At 40.3% G+C, this 16,844-nt stretch overlaps 1 protein-coding gene across 1 annotated transcript in view; it reads right to left on the reverse strand.

Annotated features, from left to right (window-relative positions):
• Positions 1 to 16,844, reverse strand: part of ctnna1 (catenin (cadherin-associated protein), alpha 1) — a 145,838-nt gene that overhangs the window by 74,080 nt on the left and 54,914 nt on the right. The window lies entirely within an intron of this gene.

Consider the following 16,844-nt stretch of genomic DNA (forward strand, 5'->3'; position numbering starts at 1 on the left):
GAGAGAGAGAGAGAGAGAGATCGAGGGGAGAGAGAGAGAGAGATCGAGGGGAGAGAGCAAGAGTGAGCAACAGAGAGTAAGGTGTATGAACAAGAGTGGAATAGAGAGAGGGAGGTGGGGAGGGACAGAGAGGGAGGGAGAAATGTGAAAGCTCGGCAGGAACAAAATGTTAACAATATTTGCCATTAATAGAAACAGAATTCCTATGGTGCAGAATAAGACCATTTAACCTACTGCGTCTTCAATGATCCTCTGAAGAGCATTCACCCATACCAGAGTGCCAATCCCATTCCCGTAATTCCACGTGTTTTTTTTAAAACCATGGTTGGCCCGCCTAATCTGCGCATCCTTTGGCACACTTCTTTCTTAAGCATGGCCAATCTACCTAAATTGCCCACCTCTGGACCATTTCTTTATATTAAAAAAAGTCCATCAACACTAGAACATTCAAATCTTGGGGCTGGCTTTCTATAACAGGCAGAGACCATTGTTTGCATGAATTGTTAAGCATAGTATCCACTGACTTCCCAAATGTTTGTCCATTAACACTACAGGATTGTCTCTGGCACTGTTGAATAAATCCAGTAAATGAATGCAATGTTCCAATTAGAGGCAGTGAAATTCTCTGCTTATTTTGGACACCAACTGCAAAGCTGAATGGTTTCTTCCTGAAGCATTAGGGTGAAGACTGCCATCTCAGTTCTAGCTACAGGTGGTCTCTATTTGCAGTGCAACCATTAGGCCAGTATTTAGAACCCTCTTGAGGCACTGTGGCTGTGTCCCTGCCCTAGATCAGGGAGGCCCATGTTCAAGTCCCACCTGTTTCACAGGTATGTAACATCTCCGAACAGGATGATTAGAACCACAGATTAGGTCAGTGTTTAATTTACCAGCCAGACTATTACCAGCACAAATGTTAATTAGTTGTTTAATCTATCCTACAACATAAACAATGCAATCTGACAAACGTAGCTTCATCATAAAACCGTATCTACGATACATATTTCCAAATTACAAAAGCAACCCATACAAGGCTTGTAAAAATAGCACCATTTTGAAATTCTTTTACTTCACTCTTCCAAATTCCAACAAGAAACTCAACAGAAGCATGGCACTTCATCAATGCTTCATTCGTCACCTTAAACATTCATTCTTTCCACTACCAAACCAGTGAGTACTATACATCAGATACACTAAAGCAACTTGCCAAGATTCATCCAGCATCGTGTTCTAAACTAGCAGTTTCCACTGTCTAGAAAAATAAGTGGCAACAGATGCATGGGAACATTACCACCTGCAAGTTTCCCTCCAAACCACACACCATCCTGACTGGTATCCTGCTTTAATTTTGCCCTGCATTATGACTGAACTTTACCTGAAGCCAACATTAGGTACTGAGTGGCGCTGCCAAAGCAAATCAAGTATCTGGGCACCATCAAAGCCAACTAAATAGCACCTCTGAAAATTAATGTTAAAGTTCAACTAATTTAAGCAGCTGGCCTGCAAGCATTTGGAATTTTAAAAATAGCTCTGAAACTAATAAAAAATAAGCAATAATAGGTGGTTGTCCTTTCAATAATTCAATAGAAGAAATTTCTTTTTTAAACAAATCAAAACTCAAATCAAAAATGAAAATTGTGGGCTATGGATTGAAGGTTAATGTACAAAAGTGAATTTTAAAGGTTTTCAAAAACATTTAGCCAAATCTACAACATAAAGTAGAACTTGAAATAAAACGTGTTGCACTATGGACTATAGATTGAGAAAAATACTACCGTGTTTGGTAATTAACTTTAGCAAATAGCTTTGCAGTAATAAAATATTTAGTCAGGGTCACATTGCACAAAACGCCAGCCTGTTCTATTTGCTTTGATCAGTCTGACTCCCTGATCAGTCCCCACTCCTGAATTTTGCTTATCTTTTCAAATCTTGATCTACTACACTTTTGAAAATTACTGAACCTGTGTCAACCTTGCTATCAAGCAGAGGCTGACCATAACACACTGTAAAAATGATTAAATGCGCCCCCCACCCCATTAGTAATTATCTTAAATGCATCCAACATGATAACCATCAAATTTGAATGCTTTAATTAAATTTGAACGTAACCTGCTCTGCTCAAAAATTAATTCCAGCTCCTTCAGTCTCTCTACATAACTGAACTTTGGCATCCCTGGTATTTCTGAAACATGCTTATTGATAACGTAGTTGCCACATTTAAGGAAACTGGGCAGTTTTGAAAACGCAATTTCAATGCCAAATTCATGTAATAAATGGATTCAACATTCTAACATTAGCAAAAACAAAATGGTAAAATCCATACCTTGCACAAACATAAGATACATAGTCAACCCATCATACTATTGACAAAAATGATGGTTTACATAACAGAACTAAATGCTTAAATTAACCTGATTGTTATCAGCATTAGAATTAAGCTCAGAGCTCTGGGCATTTCGAAAAGATTTTTAAACAAATGTACACTTATCAATGTGTGCACAAAGTCATGAAAATAACGTGTTTGACACCACGATATGCAGTATACTACTCCTTTATAAGTCAACTAAACAGAACAGGGAACTAAAAGTAGAACTCAAAAAAGCAAATCTCAAAAGGAATTTTAAGAATTTAGGAATTATGAGCGTGGGCAGGTCAGTCAACCCTTTAAATCTGCACTGCCATTAACCATCTAATTGGCCGAGAGTCACCCTCAACTCCACCTTCCTGCACTATGGTAAAAGCCTACTTCAAATACAATGACTTGAGTACAGCGCATTAATAGGCTCACGACTGATTCTTGCAACTGGACCCACAAATGTAATTCACCATATTGCTATTACACAGACACAAAATGATCATTTTCCTGTGCAAGGATGACTGACTATTAACTCTCTCAGAATACTAAATCAGGTTTATCAATAGACTTTGGAATAGAACATTAAATACTGTTAAGCAGTGTCCAACATTATGTTTCAGTATAGATCTCATTCATGATACATTGATGTCAGTTTTTTTTTATAAAACAGTGTGGTAATTTACAATTAATACAGTTTTTATTTATTTTACAATTATGTTAAAAAGGAGGGTAAAAGGCAAACAATTACATCTGACAAAGAATTATCGATTGTTATGTTTGGTATCTGCCCAAAGAAACAGAGTACACCTGATAATGTATATCCAAGTTTTATTTTCAGTAGAAACCAAAAATACTTGGAGATCAAATATTATTCGACTGGCTACAATGTCATGTTAAAGTGAACTAGTTAAATGAATTAGTTTGATGAAAATAAACTACATTTAAATTTTGTAATCCCAAAACTAATCATTTTCACCAGATGAATTGAAAGAATGGAATAGAATGCATTTTATAGCAGAGTGCACCCTGAATTAAGTCTTGACCTTGCTTAGTACGTTGGAAATAGATTTGTCCGAGAAGGTAATGTCAACGTTATTAACAGGCAAGATCTAAAAAAATCAGATATGCAGTCATCCCTTCTCCACAAAACGCAACAACTCCCAAGTTAGGTGGTGGGTGGAAGAGAGAAGAAATGTATTGTTAGAAATGACCTTTCAAAGTTTATCTATGAGCGCCATCTAGACTAAAAGACTGGTGGTGCAAGTGCACAGCAGAATGCAAAATTGAACTGTTAACATGCTTAATCTCTCAATTAATCTCAGAACACAACATTTCAAATTATTAGATTGGATGCAAACATAGTAGATAAAGATTATTGCTTCAGTTATGAAATATTTATCAAAAATTATGACTGGCAATTATTCATTTTAATGCACCAGTGTTCAGGTTTGCATACTCTGCTGCAGGGAAGTAGAAAATCAACATTAATACGATCTTAAACATCTAGAAACCTGAGATATAACAATGGAAAACATAGGAAAATCTATTTGTAAAAGAATTAATATAACATAAGAAACATTTTGAAGCTTTTTTTGAAAGAATCTAGAAACAGTATGTCGTGTTTCATATCAGCAAAACAGTTTTGAGTCCAAATGTGGTCCCAAGGTAAAGAGGTCACCGAGCAGACAAAGGATAAAAGTTAATAACTACTTGAAATTTCCAGCTAACATTTTTGTTGCATCAGTTGTTTATGAGCAGTCTGCAAAACCACAAACCATTAGTGAGACCACGTTTAGAATTCTGTGTTCTGCTTTGGAAGCCAGAATTACATGCCCAGGTTTGGAAACAATGTTTTTCAAGCACAGTTCAGGAAAACTTGAAGTCTTATGCTGATGAAAGCCTAAAGCTAAAGTGGTTTACACTAGGTAAAAAACTGAAGAAGAACATGATGCAACTTCTTAAAAAGGCGAAAATTATAGATCTGTATATAAGCATTATAAAAACACCAGTTTCAAAGTGGGTGTTGATTTTAAAAACTGCATATGCAATCTAAAGCAGGATTATAAAACTACAGATGAGGACAATTAGATACGAATATGGGAATGCTGGATATTTCAGACTATCTTTGGTAATCAGCAAAACTAAGTGGTTACATAGAACTTTCCATCAAGATATTTCCTTGATGAAGGTTCAATGGACTGAATAGGATTTTTTCATTCCGTAGTTTCCTTATGGAGAATTTTGGAAAACTACCCTGGACATTAAAGATAAGCTTGGAACAAAAAAAACAGTTCTTTCCTTGGACTGTACTGAAAGTTCATTCTAACATTTAATCACAAGGAAACAGCCTTTTGTCTCCAAAGGTAAAATTAGCAAAAAACAATGGATCACTTTTCGTTGCGCAACCCGATTATTAGAACGACCTTAAAACACACCTAACCATCCACGTTCTACGCAAATTAGATCCAAATTTTTACCTTGGCTCACAGCCGACAATCTGGCACCATAAGACACTCAGCAACTTGGGTATGCAGAAAACTCCATGGCAATTATTAAACAGGATTAACTATTCCAAACATCCTGGCCAATATTTATCACTCAACAAAGACAATAATGAAACAGAGTACTAGGTTATTTAATCACCAGAAAGTGAATGACAACATGGCAAGAAAAGAACCTGTATAAAAACGAACGGTATAGGAGAAGCAGAAATTGCTGGAGAGGAAAGGTAAAGAAACCTAACATGGAGTTGAAATGCAGGTGTGTTAATGCAAGGAGTGTGATAAATAAGGTCGAGCTGCAGGATCAAGTTGCCACATACAGCTTGCTACAATGGTTGTAATGGAAACCTTGTTTAAACATGTTCACAAATAAAAACCTAAAACATTTCTGAATACAATCTATTCAAGTGGGATAGAAAAGAGGGAAAAAAAGATGAGGGGTATTAGCAATGTCGACCTAGAATAATACTGATCTTCAGAGGAATTATATCACTGAGTTCAAAGACTGAATGAATATTTTCGGTTAGAGTTAAGTAAAAAAAGGTGGTTACATTCTTGCGTGTGAACTATAGATCCCAATAAGGAGAAATGGGAGCAAATCCAAAGACAACTTGTACAGACTTGGGGCTTTAAAAGTAGTACAAGGACAGCGAAGAATTCCTAAATGGCGGACATGAGAACTTTGTTAATCGAACTATGTTGAATCTAATGAAGAGGGAAAGTGCCATTGTATCGGGTTCTTGGAAATGAATACAGGTACACAGCGTCTCAAAAATCTGCAACCTAGGGATCAGGACCATATTGGATTATGGCTTAAGCACTTCAGGCCTTAGGCAGTTCCAGGAAGCTGGATTGGTTGGGATCAGGGATCCCTCAGAGCAGGAGAATAAACTAAGCAACATGAAGTGTTGGTATTAGATTCTTGCTGTACAATTAATGATCAGGATTTAGGCACACAGAACAGAATTTCCAAACCTGCAAATTCTAGAAAACATATCAGAGTAAGCTGGGTAGTGGATTTTCGAAGGACATAGATGGAAGATAAGTGTTAAATGATGCACCGGAGGAGGCATGTGGAGGGGCAGTAAAATACGAATGACATTAGTTTCAGGCAACACAAGGGCAAAGGGACAAATAAGTACTTCTTTTTTAAAGTATATTTTTGGTGATGTATGTCACTAGCAAGGCCAGTATTTGTTGCTCACCCATAACTGTTTCAGTAAAGTGATTGCTATATCATAAAGGGAAGTTAACAGTCAACAACAACGTGGTGGGTCTAGAGTCAGGTATAGGCCAGACTGGGTAAGGATGGCAGATTTCCTTCACTTAAGGTCTTCACAGAACAGACTGGTTTATGACAATTGATGACAGATATATGGTCATTATTACCGAGGCTAACTTTCAATTGCAGAATTAATTCTGCCAGTTGTCATGGTGGGTTATGACAATATCCTCAAAACAAATCCCCTGGGGTTCTAGATTACCAGCAAGACAGTTAAGTTTAAGTTTATAAGCTACTTGACTTTCATATATGCAAAAATCTTAAACCACAAGATAGAGAAGCAGAATTAGGCCATTCAGGCCAGAGACTGCTTTGCCACTCGATCCACTGATTACTATTGGATCTCAGCTTGAATGCTGCACAATAGGCTCTTGTGACACTCCGTGGTAGTGCTCCTACTTCTAGGCCAGGAGCCTAGGTTCAAGTCCTATCTGCTCCAAACATGTGTCATAAATATATCTGAATGGGTTGATTTGAAAATATCTACAATTTTGAGCACAAAACTTTAAGATACCAAGACGTTGGAAAGGTTAACAAGAGGTTTTACCCTTTTAGGCAGTGCACTACAGATCTTAGGCTGTGTTTTTACCAAAAAAAAAAACTGGTCGTCAGCCCTCTGGATCTTCTGTTATTTTGCATCTGTATACACAAAGGAACTCTTCCCAACCAAAATATACATTTTCCTTTAATGACAATGACATTACACATATAATCCACGTGTTTTTGATTCAACATATATCTTATGATCAAAAACAAAGTTGCTGGAAAAGCTCAGCAGGTCTGGCAGCATCTGTGAAGAAAAAAACAGAGTTAACGTTTTGGGTCTGGTGACCCTTCCTCAGAACTGGTGGTCGCTGGGAAAACTTCAGTTTATGCGCAGAAAAAAAGGAAGGGGATGGGGTAGGGAGTAAACTATAGGATAGAGCCTAAAAAGAGAGAGAAGAGCAGGTGGACAGACAAAGAGTTGATAATGATCAGGCTGGGAGGGTGAATAGATCTTAATGGGGACTATTAGTGACTAACAACAAGTGGTGTGTAATAGCAGGCTATGTGGTAACAAGGCCTGGTGTGTGGGGTAGGGGGCTGGGACATGGGAGAGTTTAGAACCTGAAATTATTGAACTCAATATTGAGTCCAGAGGGCTGCAGGGTCCCCAAGCGGAAAAATGAGGTGCTGTTCTTCCAGCTTGCTGCAGTGTTCCAGCAAAGATCAACGCAAGCCAGAGACAAAGATGTTGGCCAGGGAACAGGGTGGTGCGTTGAAGTGGCAGGCAACAGGTAGTTCAGGGTCTTTTTTGCGAGCAGAATGTAGGTGCTCTGCAAAGCAGTCACCCAGTCTATGGTTCATTTCCCCAATGTACAGGAGACCACATTGTGAGCAGCGAATGCAGTAGACTAGATTCTGGGAAGTGCAAGTGAAATGTTGCTTCACCTGGAAGGTATGTTTGGGCCCTTGGATGCTGGGGACAGAGGTGGTAAATGGGCAGGTGTTGCACCTTCGCCGGTAACAGGAGGAAGGTGCCATAGGGCTGTGTGCGGGTTGGGGCGTGGGGTGAAGGAAGTGTGGACCAGGGTGTCCCGAAGGTAATGGTCCCTGCGGAAGGTGGACAAGGTAGGGGAGATGAATGTGTGTCTGGTAGTGGCATCTTGCTGGAGATGGCTGAAATGGCATCTGATGATCTTCTGGATGTGAATGCTGGTGTGCTGATAGGTAAGGACAAGGGGAACCCTATCGCTGTTGCAGGAGGGAAGAGAAGGGGTGAGGGTGGAAGTGCGCAAGATGGGTCAGACCTGATTGAGGGTCTTGTTGACAATGGAGCTGGGGAATCCTCGGTTAAGGAAGAAGGTGGACATTTCAGAGGCAACCTTGTCAAAGTTGGCCTCATCTGAACATATACTACGGAAACGGAGGAACTGAGAGAATGGGATGGAGTCTTTATAGGAAGTTGGGTGTGAGGATATATAGTCCAGGTGGCTGTGGGAGTCGGTGGGTTTGTAGTGGATATTAGTGGCCAGTCTACCCCCAGAAATGGAAACAGAAATGTTGAGGAAGGGAAGGGAGGAGTCAAGAGATAGACCAGGTGCAAGTGAGGGCTGGGTGAAAACTGGAGGAAAAATTGATGAAGTTTTCCAATTCCAGATGAGAGGGGGAAGCAGCACCGATGATATCATTGATGTATCGGAGAAAGAGTTGTGGGTGGGGGGGGGCCGGAATAGGACTGGAACAAGGAATGTTCCACGTATCCGAAGAAACAGACATGGGAGGTACCCATGGCACCCCTCTTACCTGAAGAAAACAAGAGGAGTTAAAAGGGAAGTTGTTGAGGGTGGGGATGAGCTTGGCCAAGTGGAGGAGGGTACTGGTGGGTGGGATGGTTCAAGTCTTTGCTCCAGGAAGAAGTGGAGAGCCCTAAGACCCTCCTGGTGGGGAATGGACATGTACAGGGATTGCAGTCCATGGTAAAGAGGAGGTGGCTGGAACCGGCAAACTGGAAGTTTTGAAATCGGTGTAAGGCGTCAGAGGAATCATGGATGTATGTGGGCAGGGATTGGACCGGGGAAGAGAAGACTGAGTCAAGGTAGGAAGAGATGAGTTCTGTGGGGCAGGAGCAGGCTGAAACAATGGGTCTGCCTGGACAGTCCTGTTTGTGGATTTTTGGGAGGTAAAGGCAAGCTGTGCGGGGCTGGGGGACTATTAGTTTGGAAGCAGGGGTGGCGGGGAGGGAGACCTCTGGATGAAATGAGATAAGTTACCGTAGTAGATACAATGGCCTAATGTGTCATGGTAGGGTCATGGTCCAGGGGAAGGTAGGAGGAGGTATCTGAGAGTTGGCGCTCAGCCTCTGCAAAGTAGAGGTCAGCACACCAGACTACAACAGCACCACTCTTATCGGCAGGCTTAATAACAAAGTCAGGGTTACATCTGCGTGCAAGGAGCGCAGTCAGTTCAGAGGGAGATAGGTTGGACTTGGTGAGGGGGACAGAGAAATTGAGGCGGCCATCAGCTCTGAGGAAGGGTCATCGGACCCGAAACGTTAACTCGGTTTTCTCCTTCACGGATGTTGCCAGACCTGCTGAGCTTTTCCAGCAAGTTTGTTTTTGCTCCTGATTTACAGCATCCACAGTTCTTTCAGTTTTCATACATCTTATGATAATGTATATCAGAAATTCATCGCTCATACTCTTGTTCAGCTATTTAATTGTCTTCAATTCCTTGTATATTCTACTTCATGCAACCTGGCATAACTGAACATTTATGAAAATCATTAGAGTAGAATCATCGTCTTCTAAGTAAAACATTTTTTTCTGTTATTGCCAGCTACTTCCCATTCCTAAGAAAACTTTCAACCCAATTGGCTAAGTTACCATCAACTTCAAACATCTTAATATCTTATAAAACTCATTAGTGTCCTCTGGTGGTAGAATGTGCACACTGAAATGCATGGTTAGCCTTGAACAATTAATTCAAACAGCTGCCAACGAATATTTATTCAAATCAATGTAATTTAATCAAGTACAAATTTTTTTTGTTGTTCGATTGTAAGTGAGATTTACTTCCATGTTTATTTTGAGTTATGGCAGAAACTAAACAAAATTGTGCACAACAAATCAAAAGACAGACTTAACAACAGAAATTGCTAGGAAAACTCAGCAGGTCTGGCAACATCCGTGGAGAGAGAGCAGAGTTAAGGTTTCAGGTCAAGGGACCCTTCTTCAGATTTTACTTCACTTTACAAATGGAAACCTACTTCTCTCAAAGAAAATCATCTATGTGTGGGATCAGCAGCATGATCAGCAATTATTATTCATCCCTAACTACCCTCAAGGTGGTGGTGGCTCATGTATACACAAATGTACGTATTAGGAGCAATAGGTCATTCAGTCCTTCAAGCCAGCTCTACCAATTAAAATAATGGTTGATGTGATTGTGGCCTCAACCTTCCTGTCTACCCTCATACGCTTTGATTCCCTTGACAGCCAAGATTCTAACCAACACAGAGTCAAAAACATTCAATGACCCTACTTTCATTAATCTGGAATTTTCATTGGAGAGCAAGGGCCTTCAGAGAAAAAAAAAATCTCCTTATGTTGAATGGAAATCTTTATTTTTCAACAAGAGTCACCTAGTTTTAGTCCTCCTAGAAGGGAAACATTGTTATATATCTTATGATAATGTATATCAGAAATTCATTGCTCATACTCTTGTTCAGCTAATCAATTGTCTTGAATTTCTTGTCTTTTCTACCTCATGCAACCTGGCATAACAAAACATTTATGAAAATCATACTGAACTAAAAACAGACCTTTCAGTCCAACCAGTCTACGCCAAACATAATCCCAAACTAACCTAGTTCCACCTGCCTGCTCTTGGCCCATATCTCTCCAAATCTTTCCTATTCATGTAGTTATGCAAATGTCTTTTAAACATTGTAATTGTGCCCACATTTGCCACTTTCTCAGCAAGTTCACTCCACACGCGAAACACCCTGTGTAAAAAAAATTGCCAATCAAGTCTTTTTAAAATCTCTCCTCCTCCCTTAACAAAGTGCCCCATAGTCTTGAAACCCCCCATCCGAGGGGGAAGGCAACTACCATTAACCCTATCAATACTCATGATTTTATAAACTTCTACGAGGTCACCCAACTTCCTACACTCCAGTGAAAAATGTCCCAGCCTCTCTTTATAACTTAAACCTTCTGTACCTGGCAACATCCTGGTAAATCTCTTCGGACCCTCTCCAGCTTAATAATATCCTTCCTTTAACTGGGCAACCAAAACTAAACACATTCTCATTCATTTAAATATCAATCCGTACCTTTCTTCATAAGACAAGATTTCAGCCCAGAATCAGTCCCGTGACCCGTGTTTGCACTGATTCTAATGCAATAATGACCTTGCTCAAATATGGAAACCATACATATAGTACTTCATGAGTGGCTTCAAAATGTCCCGGACAACTAAAGCAAAAAAAATCCCCAATTTTGTGTTTCAGTCCCCTTGCAATAAACAACAGTCCATTTGCCTCCCTAATCATTTGCTGTATATCTTCATGCAAACATCCTACTCTTGTGATTCATGTGCTATGACACATGCACAGACAGCACCTTCCAAACCCATAAGCATTACCATCTAGAAGGCCAAAGGCAGCAGATACATGGGAACACAATCACCTGCAAGCTCCATTCCAAGCAATTTATCACCCTGACTTGGAAACACATTGTTCCTTCATGTTGCTGGGTCAAAAATACTGGATGTTGTTGAGCTTCCAAGTGTTATTGCAGCTGCATTCATCCAGGCAATTGAAGAGTATCCCATTCCACTCTTGATTTGTGGCCTGGCAGAACACACACTTAACATTGGCGACAGATTATTCATGAGAATGTGCCACCTGATAGCACTCTGATGACACCTTGCAACACTTCCTTGATTAATAAAAAATAGGCAGATGGAGCGATTAAGTGGGACAAGTTCAATCTGGCCAGCGTTTTGCAGTCAGATAGCTGCCAATGTTGTATCTATAAATAAAGAATGCAAAAGATGAGAGTCTGGAAATGCACAAGATGAAGACGCAATTTTGAATTTAAAAGGTTGCGTGGTGATTATTCTTATCAATTCTGTCATAAACAGATGTATCCATGACAGGAAGACTGGTGATGCTGAGGTCAGGAAAGCTTTTCCCTCACGCTTGTTCGCTCATCATTTGCACAGACCCAAGTCAGGAAAATTGGTCATTCAGGACTCGTCAGTCACCAGCAAGAACAGCTTGGTGCTACGAAGTCCTTCACCCAGAAGATCTTCTGCCCACATTCTATTCTTTTAACCTAATGTCATTAGATTTTATGGGGCTCAAGAGTAATTGAAGACTCCTAGGGTTGCTTTCAACTATACATCACCACTATCATCTGTAGGGCATAACATACCCAGGAATGATAATAGAAAAGACTGCTGAAAATATGATTTTGCAGGTAAACTAACAGGCTGTAGAATGATTAAATATCTGATTATGGGTTTATAAATTTCACTTCAAAGTTACATTGCAGTATTTAAACTAGTTTGGCAGGGGTGTGGGATTCTGAATAAGAGAGGGGCCAATCGAGAAATCAGGGGAAAATACATTAGCCATCGAGAGCAAGTTTACTATTCAGGATAGCCAGGGAGACAGTAAAGGGAGGGAAAAGACTTCTGGTTAAAAGTGCATTTATTTCAACGCATGAGGCCTGACTTGTAAGGCAGATGAGCTCACAGCACGGATTGGCCCTGGGGACTGGGATAGTATAGCCATGAACAAAACATGGCTGAGAGAAGGGCAGGCCTGGCAGCTCAATGTTCCAGGATATAGAAGCTATAGGCGTCACAGGGTACAAGTAAGCTAGGAGGGGGCGGCTGCCGTTTTGATAAGGGAAGACATAACAACAGTGCTTAGAGAGGATATTCTTAAGGGGTTATCAAATGGGGCCATAGGGTTAGAACTTAAAAACTAGAAGGGGGTGGTCACTTTGTTCGGACTGTATCATAGACCCCCAAATATGCAATGTGTACTAGAGGAGCAGATGTGTAGAGATTGCAGATACCTGTAGAAATAATGGAGTAGTACTGGTTGGAGATTTTAATTTCTCCTGTATTGACTGGGCCATCCAGAGTATAAAAAGCCCGGACAGGGTGGAATGTGTCAAACGCATCCAAGAAAGTTTCCTAAATCAATATGCAGAGGGCCCTACTTGGGAGGGTGCAACACTGGACTTCCTCTTAGGAAATGAGGTCGGGCAAGTGACTGAAGTGTCAGTCGGAGAGCGCTTTGGGTCCAGTGACCATAACGCTCCTAGCTTTAATACAGTTACGGAAAAGATAGGACAGGTCTATAGGTTAAAGGTGCTAAGCTGGAGCAGGGCCAATTTTGGGGCCATTAGGCCAGATCTAGCAGAGGTCGACTGGGGGAGTAGTTTGAAGGAAAAGAAATGACTGGTAAATGGGAGGCTTTTAGAAGTGTGATATCAAGAGTCCAGGGACAGTATGTCCCTGTTAGGATGAAGGGAAAAGATGACAACTTTAAGAATCCCTGGCTGACAAGGGATGTTGAGGTTCTGGTCAGGTAAAAAGGTGGTGGCATACACTGGGTTTAAGCTATCTATCTCAAGTGAATCCCCAGATGACTTATAAAAAAGTGTAGAAGCACACTCAAAAGGTCAATCAGAAGAGCAAAAAGAGGGTATGAGATTGATCTAGCAGGTAAGGTTAAAGATAATCCCAAGAGGTTTTATAGCTATATTAAGAGTAAAAGGGTGGCTAGGAGGAGAATAGGTCCCCTTAAAGATCAGCAAGGCTGTCTGCATGTGAAGCCACAGGAGATGAGGGAGATTTTTAATGAATATTTCTCCTCTGTGTTTACGGAGGAGAGAATCATGGATGCTAAGGAAATAAGAGAAACGTGGGATAACACAGTGTGGAGCTGGAGGAACACAGCAGGCCAGGAAGCATCAGAGGAGCAGGAAAGCTGACATTTTGGGTCAGGACCCTTTCTGAAGAAGGGTCCCGACCCAAAACGTCAGCTTTCCTGCTCCACTGTTGCTGCCTTCCCTGCCGTGTTCCTCCAGCTCCACACTGTTATCTCAGACTCAAGCATCGGCAGTTCTTACTATCTCCAAGGGAAACATGGGGATGTTTTGGACCACATAAACATTACTGGAGATGTTTACGCAGCCTTGAAGTTCATTAAGGTGGATAAATCCCCGGACCTGATCAAGTCCGTCCTTGGACATAGTGGGAGGCTAGGGAAGAAATTACAGAGGCCCTTGCAGAGATTTTTGCTTCATCTTTAGCCACTGGTGAAGTTCCGGAAGACTGGAAAGTGGCTAATGCTGCTCCATTGTTTAAGAAAGGTAACAAAGACAAGCAAGGGAACTACAGGCCAGTGATCCTGACCTCAGTGGTAGGCAAGTTATTGGAGAGAATACTGAGGGACAGGATCAATCAACATTTAGACAGTCAAGGACTGATTAGGGATAGTCAGCATGGATTTATGCGCGAGAAATCATGCCTGACAAATCTTTTAGAGTTTTTTGAAAAGGTAACCAAGAGGATGGGAGGTAGAGCAGTGGATGTTGTCTATATGGACTTTAGTGAGGTCTTTGACAAGATCCTGCACGGTAGACTCGTCATGAAAGTTAGGTCGCATGGGATCCAGAGAAAGCTAGCTAATTGGATTCAAAACTGGCTCCAAAACTGGCTCAAATGGTAGGAAGCAGAGGATGACGGTTGAAGCTTGTTTATCGGACTGGAGGCCAATGACTAGTGGTGCGCCATGGGAGTCGGTGCTGGGACCTTTGTTATTAATGTAAGTGATCTGGATGTGAATGTACAAGGCATGATTAGCAAGTGTGTGGATGATACAAAATTAGGAGGTATCATTGATAGCAAAGAAGTTTATCCAAAATTACAGAGGGATTTTGATCAGATGGGGAAGAGGGCTAAGGATTGGCAAATGCAATTCAATACAGACGAATGTAAAGGTGTTGCACTTTGCAAAGTCAAACCAAGGGATCTCGGAGTACAGATACATAGTTCATTGAAAGTGACATCACAGGTGGAGATGATGGTGAAGAAGGCACTTAGCATGCTGGCTTTCACCGATCGAGGCACTGAATATAGGAGTTAGGATGTTATGTTACAGTTGTACAAGTCGTCGGTGAGGGAGCACCAGGATTTTGGCTCAATAACACCAAAGGAAGTACAGAAACATAAGCTCCTTTCTTTGCATTGTCCATTTAAGGTACTTATAGAAATATGTTTCTAAAGGAGTGCATTTTGGAAAAACTCCCTCACCCCTTTAGATAAACACAGAATTCAAAACCTATATGGTTTAAAATGTTGCAATCATGTTACAAGACGTTTATAGTAGAAAATAGATTCCTCATTGATTTTGTAGATATGCAAATAATCAATATACCCAAAATTATTACATGCAACCAACTTGCCTTTATAAGCAGCTTTTAATATTGTCCATTTATGTTCATGGTGGAGAAACTGAGACTGAGCAGAACAATTGGACACAAGTAGAAGCGGGCAAATAGGTCAAAAGCCAAAAGCACTTCATGACCTCTAGGGATGGCTGTCATTTGTTCTTACATGGTTGATTTGCTGTTTTGAATCCGTCCAAGAACTACTGGCAACAAACCCAACTTCAGTCTTGGTTAACTTTTTACTGGTGTATCCTACAGGTAGCAGGAATGGGGGGATTTTGGTGGCGTTATACTTTAGTTATTATACTCGAGTAGACATGTCTGAACTGTTATGAGACTTGCAGTCAGGGTTGGAGATGTTCATTTCTTAAAAGAATATTTGTGCACCGGCTTACTATTATCGTTTATATAGATAAACTTGGTTTGTGGACAAGTTACATAATAAAGGAAAAAGGGCAACAGCTTTGCACCATAGAAAGATTAACACTACAAATTCAGAAAGAACACTTTGAAACTGGAATTAAAATCATTTCTCGTCATGTACTAACTACAAATAACATACAGTAATATAGTATAAGTGACATCATTTATTTTCAATGTCTGTATTAAAGTGTAAATTATGATTTAAGTAAGATGTTAAGATGTCAAACGTGCATTTTTTCTGTGAGTTAAACCACACATTTGTTTATATGATTTTTACACTTGAAATAAAGCGGAGGGTATTAATGGTGAGATTGCTTTGAAATAAGTTAAAGTAAAAGCAAAATTGCAAGTTTTGTGTTGAACTGAATTTCAACGATACTCAGCTGCATGAAATCCAATTAGGAGGAATGTATTCTGTTCTCACCACTGACCCTGATAACAATGACCACAAAAGAGGGTCTTTATTCCTAAAATTCTGAACATTCTTTACATGCAAGATGGAAGAACACCTAGGTTGACTGCGATTTTGAACTGATGTGTATTTAAATCCACAAAGAACCAGGGGCTTCCGTCACTGCACAAAATCATTGAATTGCAACAATGCAGAAGGAGGCCACTCAGTGCAACTTCTTTGCGCCAGTTCTCCAAATGAGCAGTTGTATTTTGACATCAAACCCAATCGAAACTTAATTGCAAGTCACTAAGCGGAGGGAAAAAACACTGACCTTGCAAGACCAGAGGCAGTGAGGGGAAGGTGCAATTCTTACTGAATACACAAAGAACAAACATTCACAAAAAGATAGGTAACTCTTCCTTGTGGCATTCTACTGCATAACAGTACATAAAGTTCACTCTGACAAGATGAAATTAGCAACCAGGACCATATTTTCTAAATTCTAATAAAATGCCATCTAGACACAAAACAAGACATGCCTATGCGTTTCCAGCAATTTGTGTTTTATTTCTATTTTTACTTATTTGCCAAATACATTGCTTTGGACATCAGTTAATATCAGGTGATGCTTATTACATTGACTAATTATTATAAGTCACATATTTCTATGAAAGTGCAATCTCAGGAGTATTCAAGACCTTCATAAACGATTTGGACGTGAATACAGGAGATATGGATAGCAAGTTTGCAGATGATACCAAAATTGGTGGCATAGTGGACAGTGAAGGGGATTATCTCATAGTACAACAGGATCTTGATCAGATGGGCCAATGGGCTGAGGAGTGGCAGATAGAGTTTAATTTAAATGTGAGGTGTTGGATTTTGGAAAGACAAACCAGGGCAGGAGTTATACAGTTAATGGTAGGGCCCT

This window comes from Rhincodon typus, chromosome 12, assembly GCF_021869965.1.
Source record: "Rhincodon typus isolate 14 chromosome 12, sRhiTyp1.1, whole genome shotgun sequence".
In the NCBI taxonomy this organism is placed as follows: domain Eukaryota; kingdom Metazoa; phylum Chordata; class Chondrichthyes; order Orectolobiformes; family Rhincodontidae; genus Rhincodon; species Rhincodon typus.